General features: G+C 38.3%; 1 protein-coding gene across 5 annotated transcripts in view; it reads right to left on the bottom strand.

The window, feature by feature from the left end:
* CXXC5 (CXXC finger protein 5) overlaps positions 1–20,756 on the bottom strand; it is a 91,977-nt gene that overhangs the window by 19,983 nt on the left and 51,238 nt on the right. For 3 of the 5 annotated variants that reach the window (XM_060774131.2, XM_060774127.2, XM_060774129.2), the window contains exons 2-3: positions 16,564–16,632; positions 5,796–5,903 (exon numbers count right to left, since the gene is read on the bottom strand). The gene's annotated coding sequence lies outside the window, so the exon portion shown is untranslated. Of the gene's footprint in view, positions 1–5,795; positions 5,904–16,535; positions 16,633–20,756 lie in introns of all 5 variants that reach the window. The other 2 variants (XM_060774128.2, XM_060774130.2) reach the window with 2 other exon arrangements.

The raw sequence follows: 20,756 nt of genomic DNA on the forward strand, positions 1-20,756 counted from the left end.
ACAATACTATGCAAGGCAAGAAGCTACATTTTAAAAGGGCAAGAGGAGCAGTACTCCCATTCAAAAATAAGCTGCAAACATTATACTGTAACTGGTTGTGAATCTTGTGATTCTGAAAATGCATCAGCAGTAACATATAATAGGGCAGTCTAAAGTCTAACCACCTAGGGACCTCTTTGGTTGCAGAGAGGGATGGCAAATATCCGAGCCCCTTCACCCTCAAAACAAAATCAATGCATCCAGGAAACGAAAACGTTGAAAGAAAGATGTACAAACGCAATTCACACGTGAACTGCTTTTTATTCCTAACTGTGCTTTCAAATCCAGCCAAATTAAATACTGAAGTTTGGATTTTTTTCCTTGTATTTTTCTAAGAACAGAAAGATCCAACAGAACTGCTCTGTAGAGGCAAATATAACATCCAAGACAGAGATTTGTGGTTGTCAATTATCATAGTACTGTGTTCCGTCTTCTACTATCTTTAATTCTACCTCTCCTCCTTATATGCTAAAAAGACCTCAATTTGGTGTCCTCCAAATATATGTAACTTGAGCCACACTGGCTGAGTAAGATAAGAATTATTGATCCAACACATCTGGAGGGCATCTCAACCATGCTAGCCAGTTTTAGCTACTTGAATAAGGAGGGTCTCAAAGAGAAAATATTGAAACAATAAAAAGAGGTTAAAAATTGAATATTACTTCAACAGAATTAGCCAGTATTTGACCAATCCACTAATTTATTGGTCTCTGCTCAGCTCCACAGATATATTTACTCCCTTTTCCCTTTTTGTCACAAATTTATGGCTTGGCTGACTCAATTCAAGATGTATGAAAATTGGAGGCCAGAGATAACAACAGTTAATCAGAGATTTCATTCCACACACACTGGTGTTTCATTAGTTTGAAGAATGTGAGGGAGAATTGTAACATACACCTGTAAAACCTGGCAGGCTTTACCTTCCAGCCCAGATGCACCAACATGACATGGTGGAAAATCAAGGCTCTAACCCCTCAGAGAACCTCCATGTGACAGAAGGCTCCATACTGCTGTATCACCCTGATGATAGTATGGTATGGATGGTGATAAAAAGAGGTAGACCTAGTTAGTTCCTTCATGCTCTTCCCCTTCACATATAGCATCCACTCACATTAACAATATCTGAATATGGTCGATCGATAAGAGGATTGAGCAGAAAACTGTAGAAAGTGATTGTTGATCATGAACACTTGCAGGAATCCACCAGTTTTCAGCATTTCCTCTCATTTCTCCAATCAATAGATCATAGACCAGATTAAAGCCTGCAAGTATGAGGATCTCTTCTAATATCATAAATACTTCATTCTTAAAAAAGAAAAATGAAACCCGGCAATCAATCTGTCTGTCCGAAAAATAATAGTTTTATCTACAGCTGAAGAGTACAATATGGCTGTAGCATACCATACTTTTCTTTTTTTTTCTATACTGGGAGAGAAGACTTAGATGCAATTCAAGCCATAGATACCTAAACCATGAAATAATCTTATATAATTGTAATATGATATTTTATAACTACTTTTTCCTGCACACTGAAGACTCAGGTATATGATAACCAATCCTCAACATATCTCCTTGTGAACAGAGGAACCTTGAAATAAGATAGGGGCTAAACTCAAGGACCATTTGCAAACTAAGCAAGAATCTAATCCATTCCCAGGTTCAGTAAAGTGCCAGTCCCTGTCTGTGGCACTTCACTGGCATTCAATGTGTTTGATATTCCATCTTCTCTATCACTTCATAAAACTAAGGGAAGGTTAAGCTCAAGTCTGGTTTGTATTACCACAACAATATTATTTGTGGCATATGTGGAAAAGGCAATTTCAATAACCAGGAATGATCAAGGGCCAGCAAATGCTCTTTTAAAGCATCCAGCACTGATCATATCTTCTAGTAGTTTCAAAATGGGAGACGAGAGGTCCTACCTTTAACCTTGCCCTGGCTTTGCGGGTTCATTGCTCCTGGATGCTTCCAACCTCAAGACAAAAACACAGCCAAGTTCCGTCCCTTCTCCCCAGCCATCCATTCAAATCTGATGGGCCCCAGAGATGATGCTGACAAATCTCTTGATGTTTACCTTGCAATATACCAAGGGAGTACTCCTCAAGAATTCCAGCAAACACAATACAGTGCCTGTGACCAACAGTATTGGGGGGGGGGGGGGGCACAATAGTCTAATGCATCCCCTTTCCTAGCAAAACGTTTAGCCAACCAAACCTTAGCTTTACTTTTGACCTCAGAGAGAGCATGCATCATAAAGCCATTCCTTAGCAATCCCCTTTGCAACTCAACAATTTATTGTCTGAGTAGCCTTGCCCACCATTTGCTGCAGAGACTAGAGAGTCATTCCAGGACTGGAGGTAGCTCAGTCATACTCCCGGAGCCAGGAATCAGAAAAGGTGCCTCTCGGGAAGGAAAACAACACCCATCATTCTACCCATTCCAAATAAAAGGAGTGCACACGCACATTTGAACATCTTCTTTTGTTGGTTTCTTGCCTTTCAAACATTGTTGCCTGCATCGAGAGAAGGTTTAATTTTTTAAGGCTTACATATAGTAAAAGAAAACAGACAACTGGTCAGTGGTTGTGCTTGACATAAAGTAAAATAAAATATTCGGCTACATTCACAAGATGGAAATCAAAGAATGGGGAGGTCCAGCAAATGCAGCAGAGATTTGAGAGAAAATATATTAGTCAAAAACAATTCCTACAAAAACAATGAGTTTCATCCATTTCCACTGGAATAGGATTTTAAAACAAAAACAGAACTCTTTCCTGAGGTGAACAAAAACAGACCAGGGGACAGGTTTTCCTTAATGAACCCCAACCTCTGAAAAAAATAATGATGAAACTTTATTCATACCCATGTACACTTTTCACCGGCAATATATGTCACTCGATTCCAAACTAAAACAAAATATTTCAACAACACCCACACCCAAATTCTGCAGAAAGAACTTGTCTACAAACACTGTAACGTTTTAAAGCCACATTGCATACTTTTATGTTAAATTTCCTGTCTACAAAAATCTCTTAAAATTTCCCCCTTTTTTGCAGTCATATGGATCCTGCTTCTACAGGCAAAGACAACTGTTTTTCCATTATTTTGACTAAAGCTGTGGTGCTCCCTGTGTCCAGTGGTCTTTCCAGTAGCTGTACCCTGTGTCCAATTGTAAAATTAAAACGAAATAGTTAACCTACAGAGGAAAAAGTTGTTTCTAAATAAAAGAAAACTAATTGTGGAAAGAACATATGCAATCTTCAATGTCTTATCAATTTTAAATCTAAAGTTAAGCATCCCTAACTGTTCTGTATCTATTAATCTTTTCATAGTTACGACTGTGTACTATTGCCACAATCATAACTGCCCTCCTAATCCAACTTTATCAGGCATCAGCCACACTGAAACAAGTGGAGCTCTGACCCATGGAGCTTGAAAGGTTCATGTCCTCACAGGGGTTCCACGAAGTCCTGAAGAAATGTTATAAACTTTTACAGTTAAAATAGACATATCCATGGATGGCGCCCTGAAATTGCAATTCAAGGAACAGTTCCTTCTAAATTTCTGGGCTTTCTAATAAACAGATTTTCTGGAACTATTAAAAGCTATGAAAGTATTGATTCCTGTTATACGCACATTCTTGTGTAAAAAAAATAAATCTTTCTGCTTTTGTTTACCTTAAAAATAAGAATAGAAACAATTTGAAAAATATAAGAGAACCCAGAAAACAAATTTCAGCTTGATCAAATTTGATTTAACAAAGGCTTATAAAGTGAGATGCAGCACTAGGGTTCTCATTAATGAATTAGTTAAAATTAACAAGTAATGTCTGATGTTCAGACATTGTTGTTCTGAAATATGCCTGTATGAATAGCGTAACATGTGTTATTCATTTATTTATTTCCTTCCTTCTCTCCATATTCAACAACCACCGAAGACCTGTTTTAGATGGATATTTGATGCATTTTAGGGTTTTAAATCCTGCGTTTAGCCTTGGACCCCATCGACACTCATCATTTAATGCAGTTTCAAACTGGTATTGAAGAAAGCAGTTTTGCTATGTAGACGACTACATAGGAACTTCTGTCCACTGCAGTTTGAAGCATTAAATGGGCAGTGTAGATGGGGGGCCTTGATAATCTGTGGTAAAAAAATATATTGAAAGGGGGTAAAAAACAGGTTACGAACCATACCTGTATGGCACATTCATGAAACCTAATGAGCAGTTTCCCAAGGCTTTTAGAATAGATTATATTCCAGATGCTTTTCATTAAAAAAATCCATTTTTATTGAGAAACCTACTAGATTTGCTAGATTTTTTTCACAAGTAATTGAAGCTAGAACTGTAGTTTCGGAAGTACAAATGTCTTGTTTTGCACAAGCATAACTGCAAGTATGTAACACCAAAGCAAGAATGCAGCAGATTAATGGGCAATATAATACCTTTACACTTATATCTTACTCAGTAATGGGAACTAGAAATGTTGCAGTAAATAGAATGTGTTTAGATAGAGGTAGTTTCACCCAAGACACAAGTAGCAAGAACCGGATTCTTTCTGTAAATACATAAACATCATCATATTGCAAATTTCACTAATTCCCCACCATTTTTTCATTTTTCTGCAATCTGAAAAAGTTTGTGGATGAATAAAAGAGGGATTTTCCTCACTGATTTCTCTATTTTGTTTTGTGCCCCACCCCACCTGTTTAATCTAGAAGTAATTCTGAGTTCAGTAGGACTCTCTGCAAGGTTAGGACCAAAACCCTGCATTGCGACCTTATTTAAAAGTACGCCCCACAGAGTTCACTAAGGCTTTACTTGTGGTCATAGTCAACTAAAGCCAGATGGAAGTTCACAATTTCTGTGTCAGTTAAGACAAAACAGCTGCCACAACTCTGTTCTGTACTCACAAATATTAATGCATTCAGTATTAAATACTAACATCTAAGGAGATGACTGAAAGATCTCCTTGCTCACTTGACTTCTCAAAGCATGACAGTGTGGTTAAACAATGCACAATATGTCATCATAAAGTGGTTTTGGGAACACAAGCGATAAAGTTACAAGAAGAATCCACAGATAAATAGCAATCCCATCTTATGTCCATTCTATCCAGTTCCAAAGGAATACTACCAAATACTTTCTTTGTTGTAGCCAAACATTATGTGTATTTACATATTGATTTTTGGTATATCTAAAATAATCTCAGTATTGAAAATATTCAGTTTTTCCAATAAATCCTTGTGTTTTTTTCCTCTATCCACTGCCACGGAACGTAGCTGCCTTTTGGGATAAATGAAAATGGGCCTTAAAATGTTGTGGCTTCCTTGATACCCATCTTTGCATCCAAACAACCTCTTTTCTGTAGATACCCAAAAGGTGTTGCTGGATAGCTTTTAAACTATCCTTAACCAGGAAAAGAAGGTTTTAAAGTAAAACTCCCAGGGGCCCCTGAAAACTGTTTATTGGGAGCACGATATATGACTAACATATTCCAGGACGAAAGAAAAGGTACTAACATTTCCCAAGCTGCTGACTCTATTCCTCAACTTCTAATTCCCAAATTGGTTGTGAAAATATAATCAAGGGGGCTTTTAATCCAAGAATAAACAATAGCGTAAGCAGTCCTAACTAGTAATGGGAGAAGTTCCCCAATTATGTCTCTGGCCTTGCTGGAATTCAACTGAAATCGATTTAAGTCCTGTGACTTAACTTAAAGTTAATCAGTTATTTTCGAAATTGATGCTAGTATTTACCTTAAGACTTAAGCTTGAATCAAACAGCAGCACAAAGATGTTTCACCTCTTCTTCTACCAATCACAGCAAGCCATATGGAAGTTGGCAACACATCCCTGGATGCTTCCCTAGATTTGGGGACACACAAAAAATAATGTTACAGCAGCAATCATGGAGGGGAAAAAGTGTGTATGGAAACACCTGCTACTTATTAATAGTGTGCAACAGGACAACTTCCCAATTTTTATAATTCACCTGAGCTTTTCTTTTCAAGAAGTGTCTTTTTTTTCCAACCAATGTAATAGAGCAGTATGTTCAGCTAGTAGGTGAAAAGGTTTAGATGCTGTGAAGCACTTTACCTGTTGATTTCTGCATACCAAAACCTTGTTTAAAGGCCCAGAAGCAGACTGGGCCTTTTTATTTTTTACTATCCCTCTCCTTTTTGCCTTGTCTTTTATTCGTGTTGTATTTTGAAAAAGGTCATATGACTAGTCAAATAAATAAGTTACTACTACTACTACTACTACTACTACTACTATCCCATTAGCCACCCTGTTCATTACCCCTGTGAAATTTTGTAAATAATAACACTTTGTTCTTTTATTGTTCTCTATGTTTTGATTCTTCTTTCAAATCAGTATCATAATCCCAAACTCCAAAGGGTTTCTCTGAGTGCCATGTCAAAACACTCATTATGGGCATGGAAAATATGGACGAGTTACCAAATTACAATAGACAACATGTAGATCAAACAGAGGTACTACAAACAAACAAAAACACAAGCATAGGAACTTGCATTAATGCACAAAAAAGCTGATTGAACAAAAGCTAGATATTACCTTCCTGTGCTTATGCTGCTGTATCTTAAGCCTGGAGATGGTATACATGTAAGAAAGGCACAGGATAAAGAAAGAGCCGGATGGTGTCAGTGCAAGTGGGATGTGAGGCCATAACTGGGAGGACAGGAAGGATGGGTGGATGCCTGATAAAATGCCGGGTAAGAATGACTGTGAATGTCAGTCTGCATAATACTACACATTGTGGATGAATGAAAAAGGCCACCACCACCAGAATAATCTGCTATGCTATTATAATGCCAGGTGTCATAAGCTAACTAACTCTGAGTATTCCTTGCTTAAGAAAATCCTATCAACACAGAACTTGAAGACACACACACTGAGAGAATATAATGCTTCTTAGTCCAGCATCGCTTCAGAGGTCTAACACTACATGATAGAAAATTATGGACATTAATACAAAGGCTGCATCTACATTGTATAATTAATGCAGTCTGACTCTACTTTAACTGCCATGGCCCAATGCTATTGAATCCTGGGAGTTGTAGTTTGATGAGGCATGAGACTTCTTGGGCAGAGAGGCCACAGACACTGTCAAACTACAGCTCCCATGATTCCACAACAATGGCTCATGGTAATTAAAGTGGTGTCAATGTAGATGCATCAAAGTATCCCCTCTTGTCTGCTGTGGTCTCATGGCAGGCTTGGATGAAAATCCCATATATAGTTTATGTAAGGAAGCTGATTTTAGAATTAACCAGTCAAAATAACAATTTCAGCTAATTAATGTGACTTCCATCTATTCCTCTCCTTACAAACCGTACTGACTTCAGAAGCTAAATAACTAAATAGAATGGATTAAAAGAAGAAACTTGCCTATGTTGTTAAAGGCTTTAATGGCTGGAATCACTGGGTTGCTTTGAGTTTTCTGGGCTGAATGGCATCTTCCAGAAGAGAGAAAATCTCTCTCATCAGGAGGCAATGCTTCTGGAACATGGCCATACAGTTCGGAAAACTCAAAGCAACCCAGAAACTTGATTATTCTTCTATCCTGCTTTGGGAATAGCTACAGCAGAGCGTTCCAAACTGCGTATGGCCACACATTATTGTGTTGACTAAGTGTGTACGTGTGCCATGCGAACTTAACGAGACCTCTCTGACGCCAACTAAGCAATAAATTGTGTATATTTTAAAATATAAATGAAAGGTTTTTCAGGAGGTATATTGTGTCCCCAGAATATTTCATTATTACAATTGTTTTTGTATCTCTTACAAAGGGTTGGTTTGACCTCTGGTTTGCTAGTGAAATTGAATTACAGTATCTTGTGAAATGATGCACATTTTAAAAAGTGTGTCACCAACTCAACATGAAATGTTTGGAAAGTTCTACTCTATAGGGTAGAAGCAATGCTATCTTATTGTGCAATCCTATTTGGAAAAAAACATATCCTTATGCCTGCCCAACAGCTAAGATCTGCTGGGGAAGACTTTCTCATGGTCCCACACCTTAAGAGACAGAAATTTATTTGTTTGTTTATGACATTTATATGTCCTTAAAATCTCTAATACTAATAGAGAAAATAGAAAACTCACTGAGATATTGGTGTCACCACTGAATCAAGTAAGTATCTCTTCTATTTGAAGTTCAACCATTTCAGATGATATAAAGATTGAGGCTTACATACAGCAGCATGAACATGAAATAACTTTCCTACAATCCCAACCCACTTCACTTGCATTTGAGCTCTACAATCCAAGCAAGTTTAGCAAGGTTCTTTGATCTGTGTATGTTTTCTGTAAACACTTTTCGGGCCTCAAACTGGTTCACAGATTTTCTTTGTAATCATCTCCACAGCTAAAATACTTTCTTCAATATCAGTTTGAAGATGAGCAATGTAGATGTTGCCCTCAGACTGAGGCTGGAACTGCCCTATATACATACATCCCAGATTATGTGCCTTGAACTGGATTATATGAGTCTACACTGTCATATAATCTGGGATAAGAAGATAATCTGGGATCAGATCCTGGGATATAAAGCAGTGTAGATCCAGCTCCAGATAATCTTAGATGCAAATGGGATGCTACTCAACATGAAGCCAGTTGACAGGTGCTTCTTGCTATAATGGTTGAACTTTTAAAGATTACTATGGGTATATCCATACTGCCACGTTTTAGCAGTTTGACATCACTTTAAACGCCCTAGCTCCATCCTGTGCAATTATAGGATTTATAGTTTTGCAACATCTTTGGCTTTCTCTGCCAAATAATGCTGGTGCCTTACCAAACTAAGAATCCTGGGACTCTGTAGAATGTAGCCATAGCAGCTATAGCGGTGTTAAACTGAAGTATTTATATTATGTATACACACTGCAAAGGTTTATTTGCTTTGAACATCAACATTAACAGTACTTTTATATATTTCAAATTCAGTCAGAGATCCCCCCCCCTCAACCAAAAAGGTGCTATTATAAAATTCACTACCATAACATCAAAGTCACTTTACCCAACAATAACCATTTTTATTAACAGAAACTGAAGAAAAAATCATTTTCAATCACCCACAGTTATAATTCCAGAGTCCACCTGAACACTCACATTGATTCTGTCTTCCAACAAGCACAGTCTTCCTTTTAATATAAGAATTTCTTCAAGAACATTCTCAATGCAGCTACAGAATTCTGGGAATCAACAGACGTTCCAAGAATGTGGAGGCACAACATAGACAACACCAGAGTTCTGTGCTGCTATGCCAGGCATGGGCAAACTAAGGCCTGAGAGCCAGATGTGGCCCCCTGGGCCTTCTTGCAAGCCCTCCTCATCTTCCTTCTTCTTTCAGCATAAGGACAAGGTGGCCCGCTGCATCCTTACGCAGAAACAACAAGGGAGGAAGTCACACAGCAGCTGAGAGTCTCCTGAAGCACTCTCAGCCACCACATGTCTCGCCCTCCTCCCAGCGGCCCCATCCTTATGAAGAGAGGACGGCTCAAGGAAGGCACACAGCAGCTAAGAGTCCTCTGGAGCACTCCGGAGTACAGCCTGAACACCAGGAGAGAAGGATCGGGCCAGTTGCCACATGTCTCGTTTTCCTCTTGGTGTAAGTATGGGGCAAGGTGCCCCATACTTATGCCAGGAGGACAACCTGAGGATGACCCAGACCTTGCCCCCTTCCAGCCCCTCCCTCTCACAGGCCCTCTCCCTTCCGGCCCGGCCCTCTTGGTCAGGCCAATAATGTGGCCTCAAGGCAAAAAAGTTTGCCCATTCCTGAGCTATGCAGTAGCAAGAAATGCCATGTGCTTTATTGCAGCCAATCAGAGTGATTCGCTTATATGTTCTCGCCACATGCAGAGTAGCAAAACAGCATTTTTTTAACGATTTGAAATACCATAATGAACTTTTGTACTTATTATGTCTATCACTTGCAAATGATTTCTGCTCTTGAAATCAATGTGTGTCTGTCCATCTTTCTTTCTTTGTCTTTTTTAACTGTCAAGGCTTGTAGCATTACTTCGAGCCATCACATACTTTCTGTAAGGCAAAAGAACAATGTGGACCCCAGGGAGCTGCAGACCACAACTTAAGAATTGGTGTCTTATGTTATACGTCACTCATTCATTTGAGTAGCATGGATATTGATGAGAGATGTTACGTTTCTGCATCTGCACCTGCTGGAACAGTGTTGCACTGCAATTCATATGCATAACTCTGTATTGCAACTCATTTCTAAGGAAATCTCTGAGAACAAAATAATGCAGTTTTAGCCATTATACCACTTAGCTATTATACCACTTCTATTATTTTACAAAAAACCAGCTGAGACACTGTTGTGGAAAGTGAGACAATAACATTCTACTCCTTCCGTATTCAGACATTTAGAGCTGTTTATTATATTAGTCTGCAAATACAAGGCCAAAATACACATGTTAAGGCAGCTATATGAGTTTTATCCTCACATCTGACTCATTCACATATAGGATGTACAGACAAGGGACATAGACAAACCCCATCCCTGCTCCACCTTACTTTTGTTATGCTCTTATTTATTTATTTATTTATTTATTTTATTTGGTTTACTTTTACCCCGCCCTTCTCACCCCGAAGGGGACTCAGGGCGGCTTACACATCCAAGGCACAATTCGATGCCCGTAACATACAACAACAATAAAACAGAATAACGCAAATTAGCAAACAACAACAATACATTACATCTAAACCCGCTAAACCGAATAAAATTTCATACAAACCGATACAAACCAATTCCTCCATATTGCCGGTCAATGTTCGCTCTCTATCTTTGTTATCTTCCAATCTAGCTCAGTTCCCATAATATAATCTCTCTGAATTTGTTTCACCAGTCTTTTCGTCTTTCTCTTCCTCTTTCTGTTTTCGGAAGTTACACAAAAATGGCCCTCCGATAAAAGTACAAATCTTTTTGTTAACAGTGATTCGGGCCTAACTCTACTATACAATAGATGTAGATTAAATAAGCATTTGCAATCTTTCCACAAAATCTTGATATCAATCATTTCTCTTAAGAAATGAAATGATTTACAATCTATTGAAGTCACCACAAGGAAAGTTAATTGCTTCATTCATTTTCAAAAATTATAGGAAAATGTTGAGCAAAATAATTCAGCTGCACTAGTTTGTTGCTGGACATGCCATATCAGAAGAAGGTGACAGAGCTGTTACAGTCTATCATACTGATAATCCTCTAACTAAAACAGATTTATTGTACATGACAGATCGTAACAGTTCCAAAAGAAGCCATGGCTTTTTAGTGTACATTGATTTGTTTTCTCTTTGAGGAGCCCAAAACTTGGATTTCAAAGACAAAAATACACAGTTTGCTGTGATCTCTAGCACGCGTGGCCCTCTCAAGAAGGCCACCACCCATTCACAAAATGCCATTCCAAAACAAATGCTATTATATTTTGGTGTTTTATTCCAGGGGTTGTTTTTAGTATGGATTACCAGCCTCTGCTAACCTGAAGTAGTTTTCCATAGATATTACCAATGAACAATTTTTTTTACAAAGAAAAATTACAACTGTCTGGTCCCCAAATATTGCACTGGCTTCAGATTCTTTCAGCTGGAAAAAGCATACTTACATTCAGTAAACAAAGTTCAAGTATCTACTCAGCATCCACAACCGAGTATCTACATTCCATTAAGGTTGCAGGAACCAGTGACTTGAGGGCATAAAGGTTCTCCTCCTTTTACTGTTGTGTACTTTCAAGTTGTTCCAACTTATGGCAACTCTTAAGCTGAACCAATCACAGAGTTTTAGTTCCCACAAAATCCTGTAAAGTAGGCTTGCTGAAAGGTTACGATAGTCAAGGTCACCCGGTAATGCACGATCAAGCAGGGATTTGAACTTAGCTCTCCCTGTTTCAGCACTTCAAATGTTACGCTGTACTGGTTTTCTCAGATTGATGGTTAGCATAAAAATGGGAAGGATGCTAAAATGCAGTGGTAAGGGGAAAAAAGCAACAAATAATGTGTGTAATTTGCATTATATGCAAATTAGAACAGCATACCAATTAAATACCCAGATTTGAGGAACTAAGATACAGTTTCCTCTCCATCCCATTTCAGGCCAGGAGAAGTGGAACGGGCTGCCGGTGTGAAAATGGAAGGGGCTCTTTTACCATTAATACTTGTTTAGAAGAGGGAATTTCGGCAGATGTTACTTGTCTCATAACTAAGTTACCGCAATTCACTTTCTACATGATCATTATATTTGCAGGAACTCACTTCAGTTTTCATATTGTCAATTTTATAGTAAAGAGCAATGAAAGTTGAGGGGTTTTTTTTTTAAGTAGTGTCCAAGTTGCACAGCCTTAGAACATCTTAACAACAATATTTTTTACACAAATAATTTAACCTTATTTTTGTCGACATTCAACTTGAAGGTAAATACACACAAAGAAGAATGGGAAACAACACTAATAAGACATAACGATATATGTGCACAATCCAAAAACTTTTTCTCATGGATAGGCAACTCTTATAGTATTGTTCTCATCCTTGCGGTTTTATCATCATCTGTTTTTCGCTTATGGAAAAACACAAACAAACAAGAAAGAGATCCATGAAATATTACTGGGAAACATCCAAAAGCAACTCTACTATCTGACAGTAAGAAAGAAATGCAAAGCAAAGTTGGGTCAAACTGTAGTAATTGTAAGGAGAGGGGGAAGCAAGTTGTGAGTTCTTTCACAGAAATTAAACATTCTATTATAACTGGAGTAAATTTAGCTTAATATACTTTGTTTAACTTTCACACCAATCACGTGCATTAATAATCTGCTGAGTGAGGCAGTACTTCAAGTCTACAGTCTATCTAAGACTAGCACACATGTGTTAACCACATCCAATTTGCCATGTCATATTATTAGCCTTCCAAATTGATTTAACTTTTTTAGTTTTGTATAATTTTGTTCATACAATTGGTTGAATCCACTCTCCAAAAAGAAAATCTTACATCTAGCATATATGTGTCAAACTCAAGGCCCATTGGCCAAATCCAGTCTGCCACATCATGTTGCCCACGAGGCATCCAGTGCCAGGGCAATATAGTTACATTCATGCAGTCTTACACTTACGAATGGCCCTTTGAAGGTAATTCTAAGGCTGATGTGGCACTCAGTAAAAATGATTTGGACACCCCTGATCTAGCACCTACTACAATAAGCATTTATTTATCTTCTTTTGGCTTTCCCTGGGATACATCAGAGTAGCATCCAGGAATTGGCTGCCTCGAGACAAGTAAGCGCTTGCATTCTGCCACTGCACTGTTCACCTTTGACCCTTTCATTGTTTGAATTCACTTTCAAACAGTGAAAGAGTTAAGACATCCTACTAGTGTCCTTGCCTTACCTTGTACTTCAGCCATGCTTCCCTCCCTGCACGCTAATGCTGCCCCTCCTACCACCCTTCTTCCCTGTCCTTTTGACATACAAAACCTCATTTCTTTGCACCAGTCCTAAATCCATTTCCCCCTCCCTCTCCTCTTCCAACATGCTTCACCCTGCACCTATGCCATGATTCCCATCCCTGCATCCACCCCTGTAAATCTTATGCCATTTACATAACCCCCACATACTTAATTTCCTCCTACTGCCTTCTGGCCTTCTGAGAAACCAATAAAAAGACCATTTCAATATATACAAGGAAAAATAAAAACTTTGCATGCAAAACTTATATTCATGATGTTTTCCCACATTACTCTATAAAAAGGTTACATATGTATATAAGCTAATTGTTAATGCACCAGATCCTTTCATACATTTATATGAGGAGTTAGTATACTAAATTCCTCTGAACTGCTACTAGCTTAAAACAGAAATGACTGCCAAAGAGTGTAAAAATTTAATTGTGTCCATCATAATTTCTGAAGGAATTTACATTAAAAATTGTTATATAATTTGTTTCTCGGATTTAAATTTGAGCAGATCATTTTAATCTCTCCAGTTTTGACAATAACGTTATACTTCTGAACAGCAACAACAGATCCACTTTCTGTGGAATCAATTTGTTAGTATCTATAAACAGGGATGAAAGACCCAAAGGGAGATGTTTTGTTGTTTATTCATTCAGTCGCTTCCGACTCTTCGTGACCTCATGGACCAGCCCACGCCAAAGCTCCCTGTTGGTAGTAACTCCCAGCTCCTTCAAGGTCAATCCAGTCACTTCAAGGATACCATCCATCCATCTTGCCCTTGGTCAGCCCCTCTTCCTTTTTCCTTCCCTTTTTCCCAGCATCATTATCTTCTCAAATTTTTCCTGTCTTCTCATTATGTGGTCAAAATACTTCATCTTTGCCTCTAATATCCTTCCCTCCAATGAACAGTCTGGCATTATTTCCTGGAGTATGGACTGGTTTGATCTTCTTGTGGTCCAAGGCACTCTCAGAATTTTCCTCCAACATCACAGTTCAAAGCATCTATCTTCCTTCACTCAGCCTTCCTTATGGTCCAGCTCTTGCATCCATAGGTTACTACAGGGAATTCAATTGCTTTAACTATGCAGACCTTCCTTGCCAGTGTGATGTCTCTACTCTTCACTATTTTATCTCCAAAGGGAGATAGATGCTATAAATTAGTCAGGGGTTATCCCAATTTCAACAAACACTTTACACCAAAACTAAAAGTCTTGAGGGCAGTGCTACCATATATGAGTGTAAGAGCTACTATTGCCACCACAACACCAATGTACATCTGGAACACTCCCACTGATATAACATAATTGAACAGGTTTTTAAAAACCAATGCTAAATATTAGTGTGTGGGTTAAAATACAATAAATTTAGAATTGCCGTTCCCCCCAAATACCACCTACACAGCCTGCCTCTCAACCATCTGCAAATGCTTGGCAGAAAAGATATGTCTTGACCAGGGGTGAGAAAGGTGGTATATAAATACTGGAACTAAATAAATAAATAATTGGCCGGCTTGCAGAAGTCTAGAGGGATTCTGGTCTCTCTTGAGAGGGAGTTCCTGAGTCTGGGAGCAGCCACTGAAAAGGTCCTCTCCTTTGTTCCCACTAAACATGCTTGAGAGGGTGCTGGGACACAGAGAAGGCCCTCTCCAGATGATTGTAGAGAGAGATAGTATTTAAAATAACCTGGACCTAGGCCATATACCACTTACCAGATCATCCTATCTCATATCCACACAACAAAAAGGTCCACATCGTCTCACTTGTCACTTTTACCCCAAGAAAACTCCTTGATTGAAGTAGTTTGAACTTGGAACATTTTCCTTATCCCAGCACTGTGTTTCCCTGCAGCTTAGTCTACATTTACACTTTTGAGAAACAGATGAAGACAGAACAAACTTCTTGAGAATAATGCTGATGCATCGGAGACCTCACACTTTCCTTGTCCAGCTGATACACAATGTTTTTCTAGCTCTCCTAATGCAATGCAGATACTCTCATTCTGCTAAATAAAGAGATGAAATTCAGCTACAGCAGGGGGTGGGAAGAACAGTCAGGGAAGGCCATGCCTCATGAATATTCAGCTGAAAACTCCAGGCACCCAGCTAATCCTTCAAATTCTTCATTCCAGAAAGATCACAACATTTCAAAATAGATAAGACTATATATTATGGATTAGTCAATGAATTACCTCTTCTGTTAGGACATGCCTTAAAGTGTGGCTGGTTGCTTGGTTGGTTTCCCAAATACTTCCATTTGATATCTCTCCTATACTGTCTGTGGAATCAAGTATCCTGGCAGGTTGTTGCCAAGGTCCTTGACTTTTCAGCAGAGTGTCAGCTATTTGCAAGCTTGGGCAAATTAAATTGTGTATCTGTGTCTGTACACGCAAACAAACAAAGACTGAAGGACCCATGAAAGCACAGGGGTAACATCCACTTATCTGTGAATAACAAAAATAATCCCAACAACAGTTGTTGATCTAAACAACAGTAAGATATTCTTAAATCATTAAGAGCAAAATCAACAATCTAAATGTAACACCCACACATCAGCCGAGTAAAGTAATTAAGTTTCATTTATTGTATGTTAGATTTATGTGCCGAGGTGATTTACGTGCTACATTTGGGAAAACACACCAAATTATTTAAACCATTACATGCCTTTCATTGCATTTTGCTTTCTGTCAGATAGAAACTTGAAACATGTGGGCATGTTACCATCTTCAAGTTGCAAGCAATTTTTAATTAACTACTACAGTATTTGCTGGAGGATGATGCTCTGACCTTACTCAAGTTTTGCTAAAGCTAGCCAGCCCTCCTTAAACTAGCCAGTTTCCCATTTTGTGTGCATGTAGCAGGCTGAGTAAAAACATCAGCATTTGAATTAGCTAGCAAACCCTGAGGGTTAAGGTAAAGTGGAATGCATTTAATCCCAACCACCATTACTTTGGAAGAAGTAAAATAAAGAAGCATTAAGGATGCATTTTCCACAGGCAGCATGGCTTAAAATTTTGCCTACCACAATTTGAGTGAGTGCTCCTCCTTACCGAAGGCTTTCTTGTGCAAAGGATCTGTCCTGTTGTTTGTCTGTAGTTTCTTCTTGGTGTAAGGCAGAACTAAAATAAAACAATAATACAGACTTAATTGCAGAAAATTTGAGAATTTGAAATTATTAGAACAATTTAATTTTCAAATTTAGCTTGTAAAAGTAATACATTTTAATGGAGAAGTGGCAAACTGGGTGGATCCAGATGTTGCCTGTTTCTTCAGCATTGATTATGCTTGTCTGTGACCTGCAAACCATCAAAACCTGGACGGTTGCTTGAGCACCTTACTCTTATGTTCCAAGAACAATGTTAGAAACTTGAAGGTTTTTTGTGTTTCTAAAATGGCTAGCAATATTAATCCTTGGTAACTGGTGGATGTCTGGGGGGGAGATTAGAATATCCATTTGCAGTTTTGTAAACCAACTTGAACCAGATTTATTTTGCTTGACAACCCCTCTTAAACACCCATAGTAGAGGTTTCCCTTTGTAAACCGCATTACATCACCACCTATTGACAATTTATAAGATTACAATCAGTAAAATTACAATAGCATATTTAATATTAAAAAATTGGGAATTGGCAGGGGAGGGAAAACGATTTAAACAAGAAATCATAAGCCACATGAAAGACAGCTATATGTATTCCTTAAAATGTATTCTGTAATGGGCTTTCAAAGTTGCTTGATCATTTTTATTTCTATACATAAAAAACCTCAAAGAGAGCTATCAGTATTGGAATACCATAAATATCACAAAATACTATAAACAAGATAAACCTGTCTAAAATCAGTTAAGAGTATTTTGGGCAGTTAAGGCAGCATTAAATTAGAATAGATTAAATTGAGCTTTAGCTTGCGGGGACATGAGAGAAGCCTCCAAGCAAGATGGTGACACATCCAGGTGTCCTCTGGGCAACATCTGTAGATGGCTAATTCTCTCACACCAGAAGTGACTGCAGTATGTTCTCAAGATGCTTCTGACACATTTTTTTAAAAGTACAGATAATCTGCTGGACTTAAACTGGTTGGTACTTGGATGGGGGACCACTAAACAATACCAGATGGTGCAGGGTATATTTCATAGGAAGTAAATGGCAAAACACCTTTGAGCTCTCCTTCCCGCTATGAAATCATAGGGACATCAAAAGTCAACAGGCTACTTGAAGGGGCATCCACACACAGAGATAAACTCAGACAGACAACATAGTATAGTGGAAATTAAGCATAGGTGTAAAGGAAAAATCTAGGCCAGTGGAAAATCCCCTCAGTCACGGAAACCCACTAAGAGCCCAAAACTCCTGGACTCTGAAGGCAATGGCAAATCCCTTATGAACATATCTTGCCAAGACAACTTTTGGTTCACCTTAGGATAGTCATAAATCAGAAATAACATGAAGAAACACAACACATAATTGAAAAATGACCCACATACACATCCCTTTGTCCAACTTGCTTTGAGAAGCTGCCAGGAGCAGCATTGACACTGTGCAACTTGTTGATCACCCTGGACAGGTAGGGCAATTGAACACAGCCATGAAATTCAGGGCTATATCTGAATGTATATATTTAATACTTTGGGCAATGAGAAATTTTAATAGGGATATTCGATGGGCTAGCCACCTCACTGCCAAACCAACTGATCAGAAATAAACTAATCACAAATAAACTGGTTTGGCCTGCTATGTGCTTTCAATAGCTTTCCAACTTGTAAAACTCAAGAGATATTTTTCAGGAGAGAAAGAGGAACATTACCTATCTGTTAACACCTACAAATTAAGCCTATGTTAAAGACACAGAAAAAAAATAAAAATAAAAATATCTGTTTGGAATAAAATTAGTCTCCATTGCCATTCTGAGGTTAAAATACTGTTTCTTCAGAGAAGGAAGGAAGCTCTGGACGGAATACAAACTTATGTGTGGCCCAATGGAAAAATGGTTATAAATACAAAAATAAAAGATTATTTGCCAAGGATGAACTCTCGAACCTCTTGAAAACAATGAGTCATGCAGAGAAGACTACACCTAGGATTTTTGCCTTTGCTGAAGGACTTCAGTGTAAGAAATGCAATATTAATGGGATCTCTCAATCTCTCTCTCTCTCTCTACACATATTCAAATTCTTATTTAGATAAATATGAAGATGTCCATAAAGTTGATGAAAGGTTAATCAATTAAAATCTGACAATTAAAAAATATAAATTCTTTAGTTCAGCTACAAAGCTAATATTAAACCACAACGGAGTCACATCTGGAACACTACATGCAGGTTTTGTCACCTCATTAAATAAATAATAATTAATGACAGACCCAGAAAAGGTGGAGAAATAGCACCACAATTATTCACAGGTTGGAGCTTCATCTTTATTAGAGATGGCTAGAAATAAAGCATTTGGGACTTTGGGCTCATAAAAAGGCTTAATGTGATGATGCACGGGGGTGGGAGAAATGGTTTATAAAATTTTGGACATTGTGGAGAAGTTCCTTCCTGTTCCGTAACATAAGAATCTGGAGTCAAACAATAAAAGTGACTGGCAATAGATTCATGTCAAAGCAAAGCCTTTGTATACACGATGCATTACTAATTAATGGTATATGATCTCAAAGGCCATCTCAAAGGATGGCCACTAGCTTTGATAGTATAAAAATATGATGGGGGGGGGGGCATAGAAGACCAGTCTATAAATGAATATTAATGAGCACTGAATTGAACCTGCCACCTCTCCAGATAGTATGTATGTGCACCTTCAGGACACCTATAGTTTTATGGTGACCCCCGTTAATGTTTCATAGGTAAAGAATACTTAAGGAGGTGATTTTGTCTACAGTCTACAGCACCTGGTACTCATTGGGAATCCTCCATCCAAATACTAACCACAACTGACCCAACTTAACTTCCAAAATCTGTCAGGCTCTAGTGTTTTAAGGGTATTTAGGATCCTCAGCACATATGATGTCCAGCCATTTTTTTTAAATTCCCAAAGATATCTATTGGTCCCTGTCCTGATCCAGTTAAATGATTCATCTGTTGTTACTGCAGTCTTTTTTGTGTCTGCTGCTGTTGTTTTTCATGAAGTTTCAAAATAGTTTTCACTTGCAATTATTAATGTTTTCTGATAAAGTAAAGTAAAAGTTAGCTCAAGTTGGAATAATATGCTTTTATCTCATTTCACACCTCAGCTATGCCTTAACCAGATTTTGCCTTCTTCATTGAGAGCAATTCTGAGATTAGTACAAAAGCTGATTTAAATACCAATGACCTATACAAGCAAAATGGGGAAGGTGGTAGCAGCAGATCCGAAGAGCAGACTGTGTTGCAAGAGGCTTTTTTTTTTGTCTTTGGGCCACAATAACCCCCCAAATTCCCCCTCTTCTTTTCTTTTGATTCACTCAGAATTAAAATAGGCACCAGCCAGGTTCACAATAGACTTGTGTGTGTAAATAAGCGCCTTTTAAGTTGCCTGCTGACTTAAGGAAGTCCAATGTGGGATTTCAAGTTCTTTCCTCTGGAATGTAGCTTACAGTTTCACATCCCAGTACTAACCAGGGCTGGCCCTGCTTAGCTTCCAAGATCAAATGGGATGTGATGATTTAGAGCAGGGCTTTTTTTTCACCTGTGATCCCTAAATTTGTACATGACCTCAGGTATATTAAAAAAGTATTTAAAAAAAATTTACTGAAAATTAATCAGCATTTGCAAGGCTTGCTAAACAGAGCGCTTTTCCTTTGGTGGAGTACAACTGAAGAATTTTCTGCAGTGTCGACTGTAAACACTTCACCTCATTGCTATTTATTTATCATATCAGAAGCGAACTGAGAGTACTGTTGTAATCTATATAAATAAAAATGTAATGTTTGTTTGTGGGACTAACATAACTCAAAAACCACTGGACGAATTGACATCAAATTTGGACACAATACAACTATCAGGCCAACGAGTGACCATCACTCATAAAAACACTGAAAAGCGCAGAAGAGACTTAAAAAGGCAAAAAATAAAAAATACATTACAACTCATACACATTGTTGTTGTTCATTCGTTCAGTCGTTTCCGACTCTTCATAACCTCATGGACCAGCCCACGCAAGAGCTCCCTGTCAACCGTCACCACCCCCAGCTCCTTCAAGATCAATCCAGTCACTTCAAGGATCCCATCCATACATCTTGCCCTTGGTCGGCCACTCTTCCTTTTTCCTT

The sequence above is a fragment of the Anolis sagrei genome, chromosome 4, assembly GCF_037176765.1.
Source record: "Anolis sagrei isolate rAnoSag1 chromosome 4, rAnoSag1.mat, whole genome shotgun sequence".
Taxonomy (NCBI): Eukaryota; Metazoa; Chordata; class Lepidosauria; order Squamata; family Dactyloidae; genus Anolis; species Anolis sagrei.